This window comes from Felis catus, chromosome A3 (assembly GCF_018350175.1).
Source record: "Felis catus isolate Fca126 chromosome A3, F.catus_Fca126_mat1.0, whole genome shotgun sequence".
In the NCBI taxonomy this organism is placed as follows: domain Eukaryota; kingdom Metazoa; phylum Chordata; class Mammalia; order Carnivora; family Felidae; genus Felis; species Felis catus.
The window spans coordinates 137,720,668-137,744,615 of NC_058370.1; the positions used below are offsets into that span (position 1 = coordinate 137,720,668).

Below are 23,948 nucleotides of genomic sequence, written 5' to 3' on the forward strand. Positions count from 1 at the left end.
TGCCCCACTGGCCCTCTCCTCCTGAATGCCTCTGAAAGCACAGGACGCACTGACTCACCTGCGCAAGGATTTGCCGCTGTTTGCTTTCTTGGAAACTAAAAATAACAAGGTCGACATGAGCAAACAGAAAGGCATAAAAGTAACCAAACCCCGTCAATGAAAAAGAGGAAGCACTGTTCCCCAGAAACCCCCTCCGTCAGAGGCTGTCTTTAAAAGCAGCTTTGGTTTCCACACAACGCTAAAAAAGAAAAAAAAAAAGAACGAAAAATGTGTCTTAAATGATCCAGAAACTCCGACATCTCATAAATAACTCTCCTGTGGTTATTCCCGACGTACAATAGCACATATCTTTGTAATTCCGTGCAAAGGAAGGTGCCTAAAATAAGGGGCTTAGCTACGCTGGTGTCCAACCTCCAGGTCCCCAGGGAGCATCTGAAGCCAGCCTGGACACAGAGGTCAGGGAGACACCAGAGAAAGAGGGAGGCGCTCCACATGGGGGCAGGTGTCCTAAGCAAGGGAACTGCCCTGCGGACCTGTCCTGATGCCTGCACCTGCCAGAATCCTAACGGTGTATACAGAGGCCTTAACCGGTCCCAGGCATGTGTACCATCCGGATGGTCTCCCACCGTGTGGCTCTCTCAAGGCTGTGTCCTTGAAAGCGGCCCCCGGCTTTGGGAAGGGTGGGCAGGGTGCACATTCCAGGGACAGGGCTGGGGGGGTAGGAGCCTCCCGGGGTCAGGGGCCAGCTCTGATCGTGCCCTCTCCATGACCTCCTCCAACCGCATGTAAGGAACGTATGGCCTGAGAGAACGGGTACTTGAAGAATAATCCTTCCTGAAGTTGTCTTTTCCGTAAATTGTAAATGCATACCCTTCGATGTCATATTCCCAGATTCCACCCTTCGCTGTCAAACTTCGCCAAGAAGGGTAAGGCTCGTATCATTTTTCTGAACTTAATATTCACTGTATATCCATGGTACCATTAAAGCTTCAATGTAATGGAACAGGGAAATAAATTATTCTTATTTACAGACCTAAGCTAACAAAATCTTAACTTTTTTAATGTTTATTTATTTTTGAGAGAGAGAGAAAGCATGAGCCGGGGAGGGCAGAGAGAGAGAGAGAGGGAGACACAGAATCTGAAGCAGCTCCAGGCTCCAAACTGTCCGCACAGAGCCCGACCAGGGGCTCAAACTCACCAACTGAGAGATTGTGACCTAAGCCGAAGTCAAGAGCCGGAGGCCTAACTGACTGAGCCAACCAGGTGCCAGTTGTGCTGACAGGGAGGGGCCTGCTTGGGATTCTCTCTCCCTCTCTCTCTGTCCCTCCCCCACTGGAGCGCTCTCTTTCTTTCAAAATAAATAAATAAACTTAAAAAAAAAAAAAGCTGTGCATTTTCATGACATATTCTTGCCTAACTCATGGAGCTCTTCAAATCTGGTAGGATCAGAATAACACACATTGTGGCGATTTCATAAAGACACGGAGTATCAGTCTTTTCTCCTGCCGTAGAGGACACACCCTACTCTCCCTCCAAACTTTTCATCAAAACCCAAGTTTACAGGGAGAAAACGTCCCAGGCATTTCTTTTCCAGTAGGTCAATATAGCTGCTTGCTGTACATTCGTTGCTTCCTGCACCCCCACACGATGGTTGTTTCCACCCTTGGTGGTGGTGGTTGTTTTTGTATTATTCTTGGCCGTCTGGACTGATCACGATGTAATAGTTCTTTTGCTCATGTTTACATAAAAACTTTATGGAGTCCCAGAAAAATACACTCAGAAGGACATCGCAAAGGTGTGTTTTTCCAAGCTCGGGGCGTTTGGATGCTGGTAAGGTGGGGGTGCCACAGCCAGGGTGGAGCTGGCCCCTCCGCACCCCTCTACCGGTTGGTGAATCGTCAAACCTGATTAGTGAAGGTGTGGGCACCGGGAGAGGGTGGGAGCAGGTGGGAGTGAGACGGAATCTTGGTAATAGGGCTCCGTGGTGGTGACACAGGCAGACAGTTCAGGTCTTGGGCATACAAAAAGTAACTGACAATAAATTACTAAAGATCACAGTTGGATACTGAAATGACCGAACGCCTCTCAAACTCAGAATGTTGCGTTGTACTCCTTAACTGAAGAAACGATGGCGTAGAAGCAGGCTTTGCCGTGGGAATGTGCGTCCGGTAAGTCTCTTACTCTATGTATCACACTTCTCAATTCTGAACTTTCCGTTTGGTTCTCCTTCGTACCTTCCGTTTCTTTGCTGGCACTTTCTGATGTCTCGAGCTGGTTTTAAATCCTTTTCAGGTAATCCCGACACCTGTGTCGTCCCATTATTGACATCTGTTGCTGTCTTTTCTCACTCATGTTGGCATTTCCCTGGTTCGCAGTATCATGAGTGATGTTCACTTATATCCTGGACGTTTGGGGTGTTAAGTAAGGAGATTCTGGATCGTGTTTACATCTCTGTCTTGGCAGGTGTCCCGTGACACTCCGTGGCAGGGGAAGGAGATGTGGTGCCTCAATACCGCCACGGTGGGGGTGTCCACGTTCCCCACCAAGCCTCTGTGGCCACCTGGGGGCGAGGGGCACCTCATTACCGCTCCCCTCGTGGTCTCCACTAGTCCTGTGGAGGTGTCACCTTACCAGCTGCTACAGATGGGAGGAAGTCCGGCCCCCGACTCAGGCTTCTCTGGTAGGACCCCAGCACGGAGGAGCTGTGTCATAACGGCCAGGTGAGGGTGGCAGGTCTAGGATCCCCATTTAACCTTTACTACGGGGGTGCAGATAGGGCTGCGTGTTTCCTGGGGTGTCGGTCTAGAATAGGGTGGTTATTGTCTAAAAGTTTTCTGCCTTGCCAGTCTGCCCCTTTCCTCGTCCTTTGTCTATAGAGAGCAGGGTTTTTGTGGGGCTCTTTCAATTTTTTTTATTTGGGGGGGGCCTCAGCCCCTTGGTGTTCCTGGGTTGCTGGCTTTCTCAGCACCTCTTCTGGGGTACATGAGGCACATAGAAAACCCACGGAACTCACGGCTGTGTCACTCCTGGTACAACTGTAGTTTTGAAAGGGTAGAGAGGGTAACGAGACACCAATTACTCACAAGGACTCAGGGCAAAGAACAGTGGTATTAGTCAAAATGTCACTCAAGTTTTGAGAATGCCTTCCAGCTCCGACTGAAGCAGATGAAGTGACGTGAATGTCCTTCGTAGCCATTAAAGGGCTCCCCTAACGCGAAATGACAATTTAGGAGTATTTTTGTAAGAACGGTACCACGTACGTTGACCCTTGAACAGTGCGGGGGTTCGGGGTGAGTCACAAATCCACATGTAACTTTGGTTCCCCCAAAACTTAACTCCTCGTAGCCTACTGTGGACTGGGAACCTTAATGATAACACAAACAGGTGGCCAACACATATCTTGAATGTTGTATGGATTAGCTGTATTTTTACAATAAAGGTAGAGAAAAGATGTTACTAGAAAAAGTCATAAAGAAGGAAAAATACACTTACAGCACTGGACTGTATTTATGGGGAAAAGTCTGCATAGAATTGGACCCATGCAGTTCAAACCCCTGTTCAAGGGTCAACTGTAAGTTTTCGTACAAAAAGTTAGTCCTTGTGTCTAGTGCCCACACGAATGTATTTACTCAATGATAACTACAATTTACCATATAAAAGTTGGAACATTTTATGCAAAGGGCAGAAGCGATTGAAACATAGTACCAAGAGAGACAAGAGGGAACTTAGGATAAAGATACGTAGCCAAATTGTGCTGTTCACCCTGAGAAGTTGTTTCCGTTTAAGTTTCGTAGAACAAAGTGTGGAATAAAAGTCCTTGCGGGAACATAGTCCCAGAATCCAAATAAGTTCTTCTCAGTCTGAACTCTGGCGCACCTTCATAATCCTTGACAGTTCTAGCAGATTCCACTAATTTGGAAAAATAAATACAAACGAAAATTTAATTTCTTTGTAGAGAGTGTAAGCAAAACACACACTATCATTTGGTCTAAACTTCTAACACAGTTGTTTTTCTGTGTGTCCATGAAGCCTGTTAAATCCATATAATCTTCATTTGATTTATTGACAACCTTGCTACCTGCTTTCACAACAGAATGCTGCTTTACAAAGAATTATAGGTTAGATCAAGTACACCGACATAAAACATTCAGTGTTTCAGCTTTCAAAAAACATCTCAGCCCGTTTAAACCTTTAAATACACATAATTGTCCTTTACATTGACAATGTCACTTCAGGTTGAAGGAATGTGGTCGGAGACAGACCTTTCTCTGTTCTTGCGGTCTCGCTAAAGAAAGACTACTTGTTGACGGAGGGCAAATAGTGAGGACAAATGGATGAGGAGTTGAAGACATTATAATTCAAATGCCTGGGGCCAGGGTGACACCTGGGGTCCATTTGTGTCCCTCCCTTCTATTTCTCCCTCAACGTAATCTCAATACGACAAAAAAAGGGACTGTGGGACTCTGTATAACCATTCACCGCAGGGAGCACGCGTTCGTGCTTATGCACCAACAGTGTAGCAGAACAGTATTAGACGGATTTTTCCCTAACTGTTCGCTGGTTTTCATTAAGTGAGCGTGTCGCTCTCATTTTTCCGAATATCCATATAAATACTGCCTTTTCAAGTGTGTACTTACCTGTGGAATGGCCCTTTCCTCGTCTACATGGCCTTCCTTATGCATGGAGGGACAGAGCTGTGTTCCCTGAGGGCTGGTTCTTGAGAACACAGTGTGAATAAAATCTTACCTGGTTATCAGTGGGGGCTACGCATGAACCTGAAAAACTAACAGAAACGCTTGCTCTAAAATTGAGTGGGGGTCATGCACTCTCCAGGCCAATATTTAACTCAATCAAAATGAACACCTTCATAAGAGCGATTGTCTTGGTGAGATCCCAGCCCCCAGTTGGTTTGTAATCGGCAAGCAAGACAAGGAAGTTGCTACCTCGTGTTTTCATGTAACTGTATGAGAACAAACTTAAATGTGAAGGAAACCGTCCCTTCCTGGTAAGAACCAAATATCTTATCAAAAGTATCTGAGACACCGGTAATTTTCACTGTGAGACTGCACTGTATGCAAAGTAACAAAAGTGGGTCCTGAGTTCTGGCCCGGAGGGACTTGACCAACCCACACACTGACTTAAGCAGTGTCTCGTCTGCTGTAGAAACCCTATAATGTGTTATGTATTGCATTTCCCCCTTAGGACTTCACATGTCCATTAAACTGCATTATTTTCCATCTTTTAGAATTTGAGGCCATTTCCGATTTCCAGGCTGCATTATATTTTAATAACAACTTACTCACTGACCTAACAAGAATTCTGAAGACTTATTAGGCGCCACGCACTGCTCCAAGGGTATGAAAAGAGTAAGGTATTTTCCTCCTTTTAAGGACAAGAGAAGATAATCCCAGACAAGTCTGCAGCCGGGAGTAAGAGAGTTACCAAAAAAAAGAGAGATGATAACACACATATGCAAACCGTTCTCTCTCTGAGGGTGAAGACGTAACATCGGAAATGGATTCTCCTCCCGCACTCTGTGGGCCAATTCATGCCCTGCCCTTCCGCAAAATGAATGAGTGTGAATAAAGGTCGTTAATGGGAAAGTATCTCTGCATCGAGCGTCATGGACGATGGTGGTCCTTTTTTCTAAACCATTTTAAAATTAAAAACAAAAAAAAATCAGGCCCTCCTTCTACGTCTACCCCGGGCACAAGCCGCTTGCCTCTCAAACCAAATTCAGTTAATCCGTGAATAAAGAATACCCAATCCACCTGACTACACACACCTGAAAAGTCTCTGTGACCATCTAGGTAGTTTCTGATCGAGAACGTGCTTCATTCAGCAGCTTTCCAAAGCATGGGTCCTAGTAGTTATCATAGGAGAATCTTTTTTTTTTTTTAAGGTAGAAGGAAGCATTTCAACCAGTGATGATATACATTAAAATTTGTTTTAAAGAAGTAGAAAAAGAGTTGCCTGGCCGACCATGAACACAGTGCACATGCTGTGATGGTTATCTTATCAGCTTAAGAGAACAGTTCACTTCATCTCTGTTGAATCAGATCTAAAAAAAAAAAAATCAATTTTCCAGCATGTATAGGAGCTTCTTTTCAGATAGCCAGTTAAAATATTTATCTTCTCGTAACAAGTTATCAAAAAATTGTGTATTGCTGATTACAGAAACGATGGCTATCTCTATGGACTCAAAAGCAGCTCAGACATGACATATTGGGATTGATATTGCCAATAAAATACATCTATTTATCTCACATGGCACAGATATTGGCCAAAGCGACGTTTTCCAAGTCATGGAAATAAGGCAATAGCAAAGCAGTGTGAAGAACACAAAAGCCTGGCAGCTTCTGAAGGCCATGACCATGCAATTCTCTCTTCATTTTGCAGCTGGGAAATATCGATCGTTTATATTCCAGGCCTACCTGTGTCCAGTCTCTTTATGTTTTTGTGGATTGTGATGACATTCAGTGGCAGAGTCCTCAGTGGGCATCCTCTGCTAAATTCAATTTGCTTGTCTACACCAAGCCCACAAAACACATTCAAGAAAAGTGGATTTATGAAGACTGTCTCCTACTTCGTGTTACAACAGATGATATAATGATAACGCTTTGTCAAGTGGAAATCGCTCTGTAACACAAGGCATTATCCCAGGTCATCACAGAACTGAAAGGAAGAGTGCAAGTACACAAAGGGACAGGCGTCATCTGTGGGAAGTATGTGGACGTTATCAGTGCTTTGCCCATAGCCCCTTGCATTCATCCTGTCGCTGCTGCTTCAGACACAAGCCAGGGGCTGACTTGGCCACTGGAGCCTGCTGGGTCGGGGTGAGGTAGACTGGAAATGCTTGGGGGTCAGTACCTCTGGGGGCAGCTTCTGTTGACAACTCAGAGTGGCTGGTGGTGAATATGGCGGCTGTGTCACCTCTTGGATGGGAGAGCCATGGGATATATTTCACATTGTCCCCCAGGCTCCAGATAGGATCGAGTCTTGCCATCCACAGCAGTGATCTGATGTCTTTCCTTGTCTTCCCTACTCTCCAATCAGTGCTTCCTCAAGTGACCTCCCAAGCTAATCATCGTGCCAGAATCCTTGTCTCAGAGTTTATTTCTGAAGGCACCCGCCCAAGACAGAAAGATTGAGCATTACACTAGAAAAACCACGCACTTCAGCATAAAGATGTACTCGTGAAGCCCAATTCTATTCATGAGTGAGATGGGGATTGGGTTGTACCAACTCAGGGTGGGTTCAGAGGACAGATACTTCTTTCAAAACTTTAGTGGAGCATCATTGAAGAAAAGAGTTTAAAATACCAAGTTTAGGTACAAATATGAGTATTTATTCTGAATGACAAAGATCACAACAAAGTAAAAATTTTCAAACGTTGACAAATAAAACAAATACAACTTAGAGAGAAAAAATTCTTTGTATTAATTCAGTGCCTGGCTCACCTTTATAATTCTTTTACCCCTATACATTTTGGCTGGATAGTTTTCCAATGCCTTTTCACATGAAAATAAGCTTATAGTGTTTTCAATAGCTATGTTCCGTAAAACAAATAAAGGTATAATTCCGTCTATGTTACCTGGTAGATAATTAAGTCTTTTCAGATTGATCGGTTAAGTTTTTGGTTTATAGTTTTGTAACACTTCCTCCTGATGCACATTTCATTTTACTTAATGCCCTGAAAGTTTTAGGATCTCGATCCAATCTAGGCGACATATCAAAATTCTTTCCATGTGTATTGCCACACATGCTTATGCCCTATAAACATAAGAATTCTGACAAATTCTATTTTACACAATTCTCATTAGAGCAATATGCATTTCAAATTGCATATGGTGTGTTATAAAGTACATTTCTTTTTTTTTTTTTTGAGGGACCTATATTTTATTTATTTTTATTTATTTTTATTTTTTTTATTTTTCAATATATGAAATTTATTGTCAAATTGGTTTCCATACAACACCCAGTGTTCATCCCAAAAGGTGCCCTCCTCAATACACATCACCCCCCCCTCCCTCCTACCCCCCATCAACCCTCAGTTTGTTCTGTTTTTAAGAGTCTCTTATGCTTTGGCTCTCTCCCACTCCAACTTCTTTTTTTTCACCCCCTTCCCCTCCTCCATGGGATTCTGTTAAGTTTCTCAGGATCCACATAAGAGTGAAAACATATGGTATCTGTCTTTCTCTGTATGGCTTATTTCACTTAGCATCATACTCTCCAGTTCCATCCACGTTGCTACAAAGGGCCATATTTCGTTCTTTCTCATTGCCACGTAGTACTCCATTGTGTATATAAACCACAATTTTTTTATCCATTCATCAGTTGATGGACATTTAGGCTGTTTCCATAATTTGGCTATTGTTGAGAGTGCTGCTATAAACATTGGGGTACAAGTGCCCCTATGCATCAGTACTCCTGTATACCTTGGGTAAATTCCTAGCAGTGCTATTGCTGGGTCATAGGGCAGGTCTATTTTTAATTTTTTGAGGAACCCCCACACTGTTTTCCAGAGTGGCTGCACCAATTTGCATTCCCACCAACAGTTCAAGAGGGTTCCCATTTCTCCACATCCTCTCCAGCATCTATAGTCTCCTGATTTGTTCATTTTGGCCACTCTGACTGGCGTGAGGTGATATCTGAGTGTGGTTTTGATTTGTATTTCCCTGAGGAGGAGCGACATTGAGCATCTTTTCATGTGCCTGTTGGCCATCCGGATGTCTTCTTTAGAGAAGTGTCTATTCATGTTTTCTGCCCATTTCTTCACTGGGTTATTTGTTTTTCGGGTGTGGAGTTTGGTGAGCTCTTTATAGATTTTGGATACTAGCCCTTTGTCCGATATGTCATTTGCAAATATCTTTTCCCATTCCGTTGGTTGCCTTTTAGTTTTGTTGGTTGTTTCCTTTGCTGTGCAGAAGCTTTTTATCTTCATAAGGTCTCAGTAATTCAGTTTTGCTTTTAATTCCCTTGCCTTTGGGGATGTGTCGAGTAAGAGATTGCTACGGCTGAGGTCAGAGAGGTCTTTTCCTGCATTCTCCTCTAGGGTTTTGATGGTTTCCTGTCTCACATTCAGGTCCTTTATCCATTTTGAGTTTATTTTTGTGAATGGTGTGAGAAAGTGGTCTAGTTTCAACCTTCTGCATGTTGCTGTCCAGTTCTCCCAGCACCATTTGTTAAAGAGACTGTCTTTTTTCCATTGGATGTTCTGTCCTGCTTTGTCAAAGATGAGTTGGCCATACGTTTGTGGGTCTAGTTCTGGGGTTTCTATTCTATTCCATTGGTCTATGTGTCTGTTTTTGTGCCAATACCATGCTGTCTTGATGATGACAGCTTTGTAGTAGAGGCTAAAGTCTGGGATTGTGATGCCTCCTGCTTTGGTCTTCTTCTTCAAAATTACTTTGGCTATTCGGGGCCTTTTGTGGTTCCATATGAATTTGAGGATTGCTTGTTCTAGTTTCGAGAAGAATGCTGGTGCAATTTTGATTGGGATTGCATTGAATGTGTAGATAGCTTTGGGTAGTATTGACATTTTGACAATATTTATTCTTCTAATCCATGAGCATGGAATGTTTTTCCATTTCTTTATACCTTCTTCAATTTCCTTCATAACCTTTCTATAGTTTTCAGCACACAGATCTTTTACATCTTTGGTTAGATTTATTCCTAGGTATTTTATGCTTCTTGGTGCAATTGTGAATGGGATCAGTTTCTTTATTTGTCTTTCTGTTGCTTCATTATTAGTGTATAAGAATGCAACTGATTTTCTGTACATTGATTTTGTATCCTGCAACTTTGCTGAATTCATGGATCAGTTCTAGCAGACTTTTGGTGGAGTCTATTGGATTTTCCATGTATAGTATCATGTCATCTGCAAAAAGTGAAAGCTTGACTTCATCTTTGCCAATTTTGATGCCTTTGATTTCCTTTTGTTGTCTGATTGCTGATTCTAGAACTTCCAACACTATGTTAAACAACAGCGGTGAGAGTGGGCATCCCTGTAGTGTTCCTGATCTCAGGGAAAAAGCTCTCAGTTTTTCCCATTGAGGATGATGTTAACTGTGGGCTTTTCATAAATGGCTTTTATGATCTTTAAGTATGTTCCTTCTATCCCGACTTTCTGAAGGGTTTTTATTAAGAAAGGGTGCTGAATTTTGTCAAATGCCTTTTCTGCATCGATTGACAGGATCATATGGTTCTTGTCTTTTCTTTTATTAATGTGATGTATCACATTGATTGATTTGCGAATGTTGAACCAGCCCTGCATCCCAGGAATGAATCCCACTCGATCATGGTGAATAATTCTTTTTATATGCTGTTGAATTTGATTTGCTAGTATCTTATTGAGAATTTTTGCATCCATATTCATCAGGGATATTGGCCTGTAGTTCTCTTTTTTTACTGGGTCTCTGGTTTAGGAATCAAAGTAATACTGGCTTCATAAAATGAGTCTGGGAGTTTTCCTTCCCTTTCTATTTCTTGGAATAGCTTGAGAAGGATAGGTATTATCTCTGCTTTAAACGTCTGGTAGAACTCCCCTGGGAAGCCATCTGGTCCTGGACTCTTATTTGTTGGGAGATTTTTGATGACTAATTCAATTTCTTCGCTGGTTATGGGTCTGTTCAAGCTTTCTATTTCCTCCTGATTGAGTTTTGGAAGCATGTGGGTGTTTAGGATTTTGTCCATTTCTTCCAGATTGTCCAGTTTGTTGGCATCTAATTTTTCATAATATTCCCTGATAATTGTTTGTGTCTCTGAGGGATTGGTTGTAATAATTCCATTTTCATTCATGATTTTATCTATTTGGGTCATCTCCCTTTTCTTTTTGAGAAGCCTGGCTAGAGGTTTATCAATTTTGTTTATTTTTTCAAAAAACCAACTCTTGGTTTCATTGATCTGCTCTGCAGTTTTTTTAGATTCTATATTGTTTATTTCTGTTCTGATCTTTATTATTTCTCTTCTTCTGCTGGGTTTAGGCTGCCTTTGCTGTTCTGCTTCTATTTCCTTTAGGTGTGCTGTTAGATTTTGTATTTGGGATTTTTCTTGTTTATTGAGATAGGCCTGGATTGCAATGTATTTTCCTCTCAGGACTGCCTTCGCTGCATCCCAAAGCGTTTGGATCGTTGTATTTTCATTTTCGTTTGTTTCCATACATTTTTAAATTTCTTCTCTAATTGCCTGGTTGACACACTCATTCTTTAGCCTCCATGCTTTTGGAAGTTTTCCAGACTTTTTCCTGTGGTTGATTTCAAGCTTCATAGCATTGTGGTCTGAAAGTATGCATGGTATGATTTCAATTCTTGTATACTTATGAAGGGCTGTTTTGTGACCCAGTATGTGATCTATCTTGGAGAATGTTCCATGTGCACTCGAGAAGAAAGTATATTCTGTTGCTTTGGGATGCAGAGTTCTAAATATATCTGTCAAGTCCATCTGATCCAATGTGTCATTCATGGCCCTTGTTTCTTTATTGACCATGTGTCTAGATGATCTATCCATTTCTGTAAGTGGAGTGTTAAAGTCCCCTGCAATTACCACATTCTTATCCATAAGGTTGCTTATGTTTGTGAGTAATTGTTTTATATATTTGGGGGCTCCCGTATTCGGCGCATAGACATTTATAATTGTTAGCTCTTCCTGATGGATAGACCCTGTAATTATTATATAACGCCCTTCTTCATCTCTTGTTACAGCCTTTAATTTAAAGTCCAGTTTGTCTGAAATAAGTATGGCTACTCCAGCTTTCTTTTGGCTTCCAGTAGCATGATAAATAGTTTCCATCTCCTCACTCTCAATCTGAAGGTGTCCTCAGGTCTAAAATGAGTCTCTTGTAGACAGCAATTAGATGGGTCTTGTTTTTTTATCCATTCTGATACCCTATGTCTTTTGGTTGGCGCATTTAGTCCATTTACATTGTGTTATTATAGAAAGATATGGGTTTAGAGTCATTGTGATGTCCGTAGGTTTCATGCTTGTAGCGATGTCTCTGGTACTTTGTCTCACAGGATCATCCTTAGGATCTCTTGTAGGGCTGGTTTAGTGGTGACAAATTCCTTCAGTTTTTGTTTGTTTGGGAAGACCTTTATCTCTCCTTCTATTCTAAATGACAGACTTGCTGGATAAAGGATTCTCGGCTGCATATTTTTCCTGTTCATCACATTGAAGATCTCCTGCCATTCCTTTCTGACCTGCCTAGTTTCAGAAGAGAGATCGGTCACGAGTCTTATAGGTCTCCCTTTATATGTTAGGGCACGTTTATCCCTCGCTGCTTTCAGAATTTTCTCTTTATCCTTGTATTTTGCCAGTTTCACTATGATATGTCATGCAGAAGATCGATTCAAGTTACGTCTGAATGGAGTTCTCTGTGCCTCTTGGATTTCAATGCCTTATAAAGTACATTTCTAAGGAACCAAGCACTTCCATTTCATCTAGGAGCCATTAAGCTGCAAAGCTTCTTACAGTTTTCACAACCGATTCTTAGAAGTTTCCACAGGGTTATCTGTTTTCCAACGAAGACATCCAGGTGGCCAACAGACACATGAAACAATGCTCAACATCACTCATCATCAGGGAAATAAAAATAAAAACCACACTGAGATACCACCTCATGCCAGTCAGAGTGGCTAAAACGAACAAATCAGGAGACTATAGATGCTGGAGAGGATGTGGAGAAACGGGAGCCCTCATGCACTGTTGGTGGGAATGCAAACTGCTGCAGCTGGGCTGGAAAAGTGTGGAAGTTCCTCAAAAAATTAAGAATAGATCTACCCTATGACCCAGCAATAGCACTGCTAGGAAGTTACCCAAGGGATACAGGAGTACTGATGCAGAGGGGCACTTGCACCCCAGTGTTTATAGCAGCACTTTCAACAATAGCCAAATTATGGAAAGAGCCTAAATGTCCATCAACTGACGAATGGATAAAGAAGATGTGGTTCATATATACAATGGAATACTACTTGGCAATGAGAAAGAATGAAATCCTGTCATTTGCAGCAATGTGGATGGAACTGGAGGGTATTATGCTGAGTGAAATAAGTCAGTCGGAGAAAGATACCATGTGTTTTCATTCATATGTGGATCTTGAGAAACTTAACAGAAGACCATGGGGGAGGGGAAAGGGAAAGAGATAGTTACAAACAGGGAGGGAGGAGGGAGGCAAACCATAAGAGACTCTTAAATACAGAGAACAAACTGAGGATTGATGGGCATCAGGGAGAGGGGCGAATGGGTGATGGGCATTGAGGAGGGCACCTGTTGGGATGAGCACTGGGTGTTGCATGGAAACCAATTTGACAATAAATTATATTAGAAGAAAAAGAAAGAAGTTTCCACAGACATGGTTATGATTTTGTTAATTTCACACCTTGTTTCCCCTCTGCCAGCCTTATGTGTCTGGGGCCTTATGGCTTGGGACACATTATTTCAAGGAAACCACTGTATTATTTGAAGCAAGATGTATGAGTTGAGCCTTTCTAGAAGGTATTCCTACCCTGGGATGGCCGAATTGTCAGCACAGAGCCCAACACAGGGCTCAAACTCACAGACCACAAGATCATGACCTGAGCCGAAGTCAGACGCTTACTCGACTGAACCACCCAGGTGCCCCTAACTTAATTCTTAATTCTCCTACATGGCAGTGAATGCCACCACATAAACACATCTCACTAAACTCAAGTTAAATGTATTTCCAGTGCAACTCCCAGGGAGCCAAATCTCAGAAATGTCCGTAGCCATTGGAACACAAGCCAATCCAAGGAGAAGTGTGACAGGGAAGTGTGAGTGCAGAGACAAGTCACCTGGAAGGCATATCGTCTTTGCAAATTTCCTGAGAGCATGTGCCAGTGAAAACCCATAGGGGGTCGTTACGAGAGCCTTGGAAGGGTTCCATATAAATGAGGGGTCCTGAAGCTTCACTTCCATGGTAAATCCTTGGATAGCCATCTGTAAACTGAAATGGCCATGTTGTATCCTCAGGATTCTGAAGACAGCAGGGTACCTACGGAGGCATTTTTCTGATAATGAGGAGACCAGGGCAGAATGTCTATAACAGAGGGACTTGGCACTGAGCTATGGCAGAGACACATGAACAGTACTTGGTACTAAGGGCTTGCCAAGAGTGCAAAGTCCGACAGGACGAGGAGAGGGGCGAGAATTCAGCCAGCCAAGGGGACCAACCTGATGCACTCCATAGAGGCCCCCCTCCTGGGACAAGGAGCAGGGATGAGCAGGACAGAGGGGGAAATGAAACGGTATGAAATCCTTTCAAAAAGAAAAAAGTGGACACCTGGTGGTTCCCTCAGTTAAGCCCCTGACTCTTGATTTTGGCTCAGGTCATGATCTCACAGTTCATGGGATCAAGCCCCACATCGGGCTCTGTGCTGGTGGTACAGAGCCTACCTGGGATTCTCTCTCTCCCTCTCTCTGCCCCTCCCCTGCTCTTTCACTCTCTGTCTCTCTCAAAAATAAATAAACTTTATTGAAAACTATTCAATAAACTTTATTGAAAAGAGTAACTTCACATGATTGCAGCAAACATCAGATTAGATATAACATATATACATATGCATCTATCCCAGAGGCAGGACCACATGATGATACCAGTTCTGTTACTTCTGGGATAAGACACCAAAGTCTGAGTTCTTCAGTGACTTTAGAGGAAAAGCCAAAAAAAAAAAAAGAAAGAAAGAAAGAAATCACAGCATTTGATGGTGGGGGACTCCTAATGATACCATGCCAGAAGTCAAGCAAGACATTTTTCTAATTACTGCTATCTTCTGCAAAACTCTTCTCAATGTCACATTTGCTGGTAAATAGTAAAATTCACATAAGCACTAAAGCATTCTCCAGCTCCTGAATTCTCTTCATAGAAGTTTTAGAACCGACCTTCTCTAAAGGACTGGTGCAGATTGGAGGATGATCTGGGAATTGGGCAGGAAGACCACCTCCAGGCCAGGGTACCTGAGAGCCACCTGCACAGCGGAGTGGAAAGGCCCTCACAACCCGTGACACAGGGTGGTACACGGCAGAGCATGCCTCCTGTCTCGGCGGTCGTACCCCCGTCTGGGAAACGTGGGGTTGGGACCATGGCAATGGATTCCAAAGTGAGCCTGGGACAACTCACGAGGTCCCGTCAGACAACTCAGAGCCGCTCTCCTTTCTCCAGAAATGTGGACTTCACAAGAAAGAGTCTACAGTTGACAGAAAATGTTTGACACCATTCAGGAGCTCAAAGATTCCTTCTTACCTCATAAAATAGAATGTCAAGATTCAAACTCTTTTAAAGACCTGTTTTTGTTAAAGGCCCAACATTTGGGGGCACCCAGGTGGCTCAGTCGGTTAAGTATAGACGCTTGATTTCAGCTCAGGTCTTGGTCCCACAGTTTGTGAGATCGTGCCCTGCGTCAGCCTCTATGCCAATAGTGTGGAGGCTGCTTGGGATTTTCTCTCTGGTCTCTCTCAGAATAAATAAATAAACTTAAAAAAAAAAAGGCTCAACATTCTATCTCGAGCTACCCTGCATCTAAGTCATAGCAGAAAGCTTATCTTTATTTCAGATCAACAGATATTTATTATGTGTTTGCACTCTGCAAGGCACAGGTATAAAGAAAGGACGCCTTTGATTCCAGTTTAAAATGCAAAGGAGGCACCTGGGTGGCTCAGTCGGTTAAGCATCTGACTCTGATTTCGGCTCAGGTCGTGATCTCACAGATTCTTTCTCTCCCTCTCTCAGGCCCTTCCCTGCATGTGCACATGTGTGGGCACATGCTCGCTCTCTCTCTCTCTCTCTCAATATAAATAAATAAACCTAAAAATATCTAAAATGCAAAGGAAGAAAGATACACATAGAAATTCTAAATTCCATGAAGACATAAAAATAATTCATAAGCCTTAGAATATTTTTCATATATAGAAAAATAAATACACCTAGCATTATTATTTCAAACTTGTGGAGGGATGAACTGGTTCGGTGGAGGTAGAATGACAGAATATGCCATTTTTTTGTGAAATCCTGAGCAAATAACCATCTTCTTTCTCAGCGAGGAGCCAGCTACACCTCATACTATGTAATTAAAATAAGCACTTGTTCAAACACGGCCCAGTTGACCTTGTTAATCCCTGTGCTGAGCAATGTTGTCCAGAAAATGGTAACATAATGAACCAAGAAGATATAGGACTCACCCACAGGCTGGCTTTTGGTTTCAAGAAAAACTTTCAGCAACAAAACCCTGGAAAAAAAAAAAACAGTAGTTATAAAATATTCTTGAAATACATCTGACTCAGTATTAATTACTTAAACGAAGTATGTGTCAAATTGTTCTGTGCAAAACTGACTTGTATTTTGTAAAGGCCTGGAAGAAAAAAAAATCAGCCATTATCAAGAAAAGTGATGTATCGGGGCGCCTAGGTGGCTCAGTCAGTTGAGGGTCCGACTTCGGCTCAGGTCACGATCTCACAGTTCATGGGTTCGAGCACCGCGTCGGGCTCTGGGTTGACGGGTCACAGTCTGGAGCCTGCTTCGGATTCTGTGTCTCCCTCCCTCCTTCTCTGCCCCTCCCCCACTCGTGTTCTGTCTTTCTCTGCCTCTCAAAAATAAAGAAACATAATAAAAAAAAAGAAAAAAGAAAAGTGATGTATCAAAAAGTAACCAAATACAATCATCAAGCCTAAAGGCAAGAGCACAAGTTGTTGTCAAATAACATCTGACAGAAACAGCTTCTAAACCCCAGGATGGCATTAACTTGTTCTTCGTGAAGGCCCGAGCCAACCCCAACATCTACTTCTTGGTCTCCTAAACTGTGTAGGATTGAATGGGAAGGGTGCATCAAACTCTTTTTCCATGTTAGTCATCAAGGTTGTGGCACAAAAGACTCCTGGAGGGTTTCGGATTTAACCATTGCTGTTTCGTTCTATCTGTAAGCAAATACAATTTACCCAAAAACCTTCCGATTTAGGGGCACCTGGGTGGCGCAGTCGGTTAAGCGTCCGACTTCAGCCAGGTCACTATCTCACGGTCCGTGAGTTCGAGCCCCGCGTCAGGCTCTGGGCTGATGGCTCAGAGCCTGGAGCCTGTTTCCGATTCTGTGTCTCCCTCTCTCTCTGACCCTCCCCCGTTCATGCTCTGTCTCTCTCTGTCCCAAAAATAAATAAACGTTGAAAAAAAAAATTAAAAAAAAAAAAACCTTCCGATTCTGTCATACTGGGGCAATGGGGAAATTGTATTTGTAACTATTTACTAAATGCTGGAGGCATAACCCTGTCCTTTTGCACAGACTATCAATCATTACCGGTAGGAGTATTAATATTCATTGTGTGTAGAGGTCAGAGGTCAATTTTACCTTTAATTTTTCTCTCCCTCGACACAGGAGGTAAATAGCTTGGAGAAGTCACCGACCTGGCCTCGGGTCACACACCAATGGTGAGTGACAAGCTTGCTCAAATCTAAGCCGTTCGAGTTAAAATATCTGTGTGTTTTCTGTTAGTAAAACAACCCGTGTAGAATTTCAAGCAGGCGACAATAAAAGACGTGTGGTTCATACTTTTACACCACCAAACTACTTAAAATATTACCACTGTGGCAGCTTTTCCCAGCCAAAGCATTCATGTTATATCCCTAAACGTGGCAAAGTGTGTGAATGATACAGAGGAGCCCCAAAAGGCAGCGAGATCGAAATATCCCTGGCTTTGTATTCTAGCCATTTGCGAACAGCTCTGGTAAGAGGCCATAGGACGTCACTTGTAGTAAGAGGCTATTCCTAGCAGAGGTACATTTTAAGTATAAACTTAATGAAAACCATTCCGTCCAATCTCTCTGAACACAGATCTCCTGCTGGCTATTGGACCCTGGGGGGGGGAGGGGGGGGTGGGGTAAAATGCTATTTCTGTTGATATGACTGGGTAGGCCCTTACAGTGGAGTATCTTTGAAATGCAGCATATGTTGAAGTACTTGACTGTTTGGAAGACGTGGCTTTGTTCAAATAGACACTCCTCAACTCCACTAGCTGTGAATTGTCTTAGAGCTGATGCTGTTGTCTGTGAATCGAGGGAACAACCAGAGGCAGCTCCCATGGAAAGGAACTGATATGGAAAGTCATTACCAGAGTACCTGGCACAAGCAGTTACAGAAACGGTCAGCAGGACATCTGCTCTCTGACCTAGACCTCTGCTGACCTTGCTTCCATTGTGGCTTCTGCCCTCGGCAGACGTACGTGGCCTCAGAGGTCCTGCCTCACACACTATCCCTTCTACTCTCAAATTTTCTCCCATTCAACTTTTGTAGTTACCTGAGTCTGAGTTCTCACCCTGATTCCCTGAGATACCCAACTGTCTGATAGACCCACCTCTAAGATCTCGGGAAGATCCCTCGATGAAGTGGCCAAGGCCCCCAATCAAATAGGCTTTTTTGAAAAACACCTCGAACGTGTATTTAAGATTGATTTATTAGATGCCAAAAGAAAAAAAGACATTTCACCTTGAGCTGAGAATCAGTCGGTCACTGTTTGCCTGGCTAAAAGTCTGCACCTGGATTTGAATCACTTCATTATCTTCGAATCTAAGGACTCCGTAATACCGTCCTTGAAGATCACTTTGCGGTCTCCCCCGTGCCCAGAGCCGGCCAAGCTCAATACAAGTTGAAAATGTGGGCCACATACGGTGTAGACGGTAGGTACTGGGCAGAGGAACACGACCAGATGGCTCCCAGAGACGAAAAGGGGTGTCTGTCAGCACTTCACTCCTTCCCTGAGGGAGTGCTCCGGTGATGTGGCGGGAATGTCCCCGCAATGGGACAGCGAGTCATTTTGCTAGCAACTACGGGAATAGCTCCTGTACCGTCAGCCCCTTTTCATTTCCAAAGTTCCTACCAGAGAAGGTGGCTGAGACGGACGTAAAGCAGACAGGGACAGATGGCTCCTGTGGGTAACGATTTGGGTCACATTTGGGTCACGATGTTCCTAAAATGCTTTCCAGAAACAGAGTAAAAGAGTATTTCACTGCTCATTAAAACTCTCTCCATATTTCCACATCAAACGGAAGTGAGCGCACGGAGGCATCCCTCTGAGGCCACCTCTGTCTTGCTCTGGTCGGGCTTTCTTCACCCAGCAGGACCGCAAGCCCTCTTCCAGAGCAACTCTTTCCAGACCCCTGCCTCATTGAGTCTGAGCAGGGCTCAGGATGGGCTCAGGGGACTGTGTCACCCTGCATGAGGGTTAATTCACAAAAGGCCAGCTCAATCCTGAAGAGCTGGACATCATGGGGGCAGGTTTGTGGGAGCCATCCTGCTGGGAAAGACAGAGAGCCTGGGCAAAGACACCCAAATCCCAATGCCAGTCCCGCCTGCTTTGTGCCCACTCACAGTTAAGGACCTCAGCTCCTCAGGATAAAATGGTCTGCCCCGCCTGCCTCAGAGACGTACGTACTAATGCCCTAATGTCATACATGAAAAACACTTCTGAAAAGTATAAAGTTATAGTTGTTACCACCATTAACGCAATCGTTGTTCTGTCTTTACTAAGTGAGTGCCTATTAAAACATTACACGGAGACTGCAATCAAATATATTGCAAACATCAGCTCTGATAGCTGCACGGAGGTCGCATGTCTATTACTCTCAAATTCAAGCAGTGAGCCATTTTTCCAGGCACATGTTATTCTAACAATAGGAATATCTGCATGTGGCGTGCCGTGATTGTGAGACGCCTGACAGCCTACACCAGAAATAGCATAATTGCCGTATCGAGGACTTCAACTCGTGTGAAAACGTATCACCACTTTTGCCTCCTCTGAATAGGTACGTAGCTGTGGTGAGTGGACTTTGGTTCCAAACGCATGTTTTTATAGAATAAGAAGGTTCACGTAATGTATTGCTATCAACTTATGTTCAGGCAGCCGTAATTCTTTTTAATTCGGGACCTAGACAGAGATATAACTACAGAAGTCGTTTGCTAGAGAAAGAACCAATAGCACTGACATAAATAACTTAAAGTAGCCAAACGTATAGAGTCCAGAAAGACTTCCTGTATCCCAGGCGAAGTATGCGACAACCGTCATTCCTGCCATGAAAACACAAGCTAACTATGGTGCTGGGAGAGAATACGGAAGAAACTCACAGAACCGCAAGATCGGGAGGACCCATTAGAGTCCAACACCACTATCCTCTAAACGCTCACCACAAAACACCCCAAACTGCGTGCACAACTCCAACAAGAGAAAATGTATCCTGCCCAGAGATGCTGCATTTTGTTTTCTCAGAGGTCTGAGATTCCTCATAGACCTGAGATCTTAGATCTCAAGTCTGTCTCCTTCCAGCATCTTCTAACCATCCGAAGCAAAACACACACAAAAGTCAAACCTGTCTGCCACATGGAAACCTTTCTACTGTTGGTAAGCGGGCATTCACAGTTCCTGGATTACCTCTCCTCACAGCCAACATCTCTGCTGCCTACAGGCAGTTCTTAGACAGTCTCAAATGAACCCCTTCTGCCCCCTGGTCACTTCTCTCTGAGTGATTTTTTTTTTTTACATCTCACTTAAACATAAGGACTTGGAAGGAACGCATGCTTTCTTGTTGGTGTCACAGGTCCAAGTAGGCAAACAGTCCCACCAATACAGAAAAAGGTAATACATTATGGTTTACAAAATAACGATTTCAAGACACTTTGAGGTCTATGAAAACAACAAGGAATTGATGGGTTAAAATTTCCAGGATGGGAGGCCCATTCACAGATGAGCTCATGACACCCAGCACTTTTCTCGGGAAGACATCCGCCAGTTTTGAGCATGGGCTCAAGTTGGGCCCAGACAGGAGTCTAGCCTCGGTGGAGAGAGAAACCAATGAACAGTTCCAAGTCCAGAACAACAAACTAGAAGGCCTCAAATATTCATCTGGTTCTCACTAAAGACATTCGCAGAATCCTGACTCTGTGTGTGGGATAAACGGCCCGGTGAGAGGTTCTGAAACTCAGAATTTCCTGCTCCCTCACGGTGCTGGGGACTCCTTGACATCCCAGGAGAACAGTCCTGAAAAGAAAACATGCATGAGGGAGGCCCCCTAGAGGGGCAAATTAACACCAAAGATCAACAACAAAGACTGACAAGGGGCACCTATGGATTGCGGATATCCAGGTGACGGGGATTCAGGTTTGGCTCCTGGGAGAGGCCATTTCCGGAGGACAGAGAAACCAGGCAAGAACTTGGAACTCCTTTGAAAATAGACATGCCGCCCTAGCAAGACATCAAACTAGAAAGTCTTTGAAGACAAGCATCACCACTCTCCCTAGGTCTTTAACACATTGTCCAGCACATAACTAAAATTGACCGAGCACACAAAGAGGAAAGACTATACGATAAATAAGAACGAGAAAGGAAACTACAAAAGAAACAGACCCCAGCATGATCCAGGTACAGGAATTAATGAAACGGAAGACCTGGGCATAGTATGTTCAAAAATATGGCAAAAGATGAAGCAGAGATGTAATAGGCCCTAAGTTGTTACCACATAGATTCCATTCAGAAAGAGTATCTAAATGATACTGTGGATCTAAAGTGTGTAAGACATGAATTGTACAACCTCGACGAATGAATGGAAAAGTATACAATGTGCAAAAAGCCAATGTAATGTAGAACAGGTAAGTGGCAGGTCCCCCACTGTTCTGGCAAACAGAATGAAATCACAGAAGCCAAAGAAAGCACTCGGCAGAGGGTGTAATGAAAATATGGGACACAGTCAATATTGCGATCTCTTTCTCAGTTTGCGGCGACATAGTGGTATTTATTGTGGATTCTTAACAAGAGTGACAATTGCATACTAAGTATCCGGAGACACCAGTAGACCACTTTTTGTCTTACCTGTCGGGCATTTGAGTAATGGAATTATTAGAAACGCTGGCCAGCGTTTCGTAAAGCTGTGGTCACGCACAGAAAAATAACTTAAAGTCACAAAAACAATTGGAGATGACGATGGTATTTTAACCATTTGCCGCTTAAGGAAACCCTTCCTGTCTGGTGTTACCTTTGACTATTTTTTTTTTTTCTGCATGGCGAGGCAGGACAGGACCCAACGATAATCTGCTGATGGTGGAGAGTTTCAAGGAAGGTACACTGAGAATATTCACTAGTTATGCTCATAGCCAAGACTATCGTGATAATCTTCAGAAGGAGAGAGTAATTTTTCCCAGCAAGCACCCAGGTGCTAAAATGATGTTTGCAGCATGTGTAAATCAGCTCAACGTAGCTTTGCTTACCCCTTACTGGCACATTAGAACAGTGGCTTAAGGAAAGAACCATTTCTATAAAGACTGGATCATAAGCTTAAAACAAAAATGCTATCGCAAAGGTGGTTTAGGCTTAAAGTCAGGAAAATTATTTCCTCCCCCAAACCATACAGGAAATCATTTAAGAAACCAACTGATCCCTAAAGTAAAGAATGGGACGTAGCATCAGCTGACTCCTGCCATAGTAAATTAACCTTCCCTCTTCTATAAGCTTGGGACTCTCTTCTACATGTTAATAAATTATTTCTCTTGTCATGCCAATTATAAAAGATCTATTTCCACGCTTCTAAGTTCATTGTGAGAAATGAGTTCTAACTTTCAAAGTTATCTACCTCTTCAGTTATCTGTAATAATTTTCAAACTGTTTTGTTAGAGGAATTTTTTTAATTTTCATCTAAGTTTAGCTGGCACTTAATTATGCTCAGACGAATTGTTTCAGGTTTAGTCTCGGATTCAACTTTCACTTTTTAATGACCACCGTGTGTTGTGCATTCCACGAGTCCTACTGTGTTCTTGAAGGCTCCTGACATTATTTTTTTTTAATTTTTTAATGTTTATTTATTTTTGAGACAGAGAGAGACACAGCATGAATGGTGGAGGGTCAGAGAGAGAGGGAGACACAGAATCTGAAGCAGGCTCCAGGCTCTGAGCTGTCAGCACAGAGCCCGACGCGGGGCTCGAACTCACGGACTGCAAGATCATGCCCTGAGCCGAAGTCGGATGCTCAACCGACTGAGCCACCCAGGCGCCCCGACTCCTGACATTATTAATGCTGATTCTATGAGAAGAGTATCTGAGATCCCAAAAGAAAAAAATCTCTTCCCGTGAAAAGTATTTTATATATTGAAGGGAGATGACTATATAAATTACTGTAACAGTAAAAGATTGGGTAGTGATAAAAGCCACAACAGCTCCAAATGTTAGGAGCACGAAGCAATGAGCCTTTCAGTGGGATTCTCTTAAAAAATACCCTTTAAATTTTGCTGCCAGATTCTAGTCCATAATTAAACTGAGGGATGTCTATATTTATCTTGCTCTGTCTTTAAATAATTCATCAACATATTTATTTTAGTTGGCATCTTATGAATGTCCCTGATAACCCTTAGAACCGCAGTACTTTCTGTGGAAGTCCTTACATCTCTGACCGTTGCTTTAATAATTCAAGCCACTCTTTACCATCTAGATTATTCACCATTATGTAAGATCCACCCTACCAGCTAACCCAGTAATTTTTAACTTTTTCCTCAAGATTCAATTAGACCGTATATACCTTAGGAACAAAGTTCATGCTTCGCTTGACTTCATCCTCCGTTGCACCAGATACGGCACCCTGAAAATAATAGGCTTTTTTTATTTAATAAACTTAACTTGGTTGAAAAGCATTGACACTTTTGCTTCAGACTGTGATCACAGGCTCATACTTTAAAATTGGTGTGTTTATGTCAAAATAAAACGCTTTGTCGGAGACAAGTAATAAAATGATATTGAGAAAGAAATGAAAATAGCATTTAGTGTTTAGTGTCCCAAGCACTGGAACAGATCCATGCACATGCTGTATCATACCGTCTTTATAAGAAATTTGAGAGTGGATAATATGATCTCCCTTCCACGTATGGGAGACTGAGGTTCAAAATGCTAAGTGCTTTGCCGAAGGCTGCATGCTGTAGG

At 43.0% G+C, this 23,948-nt stretch overlaps 1 long non-coding RNA gene across 1 annotated transcript; it reads right to left on the minus strand.

Annotated features, from left to right (window-relative positions):
* Window positions 1–1,348: 1,348 nt before the first annotated feature.
* Window positions 1,349–23,948, minus strand: LOC123384645. Its single transcript, XR_006596070.1, has 3 exons — window positions 23,551–23,948; window positions 16,192–16,238; window positions 1,349–3,909 (listed from the first exon to the last, which is right to left on the minus strand). It is a non-coding gene; the product is annotated as an uncharacterized LOC123384645 (long non-coding RNA).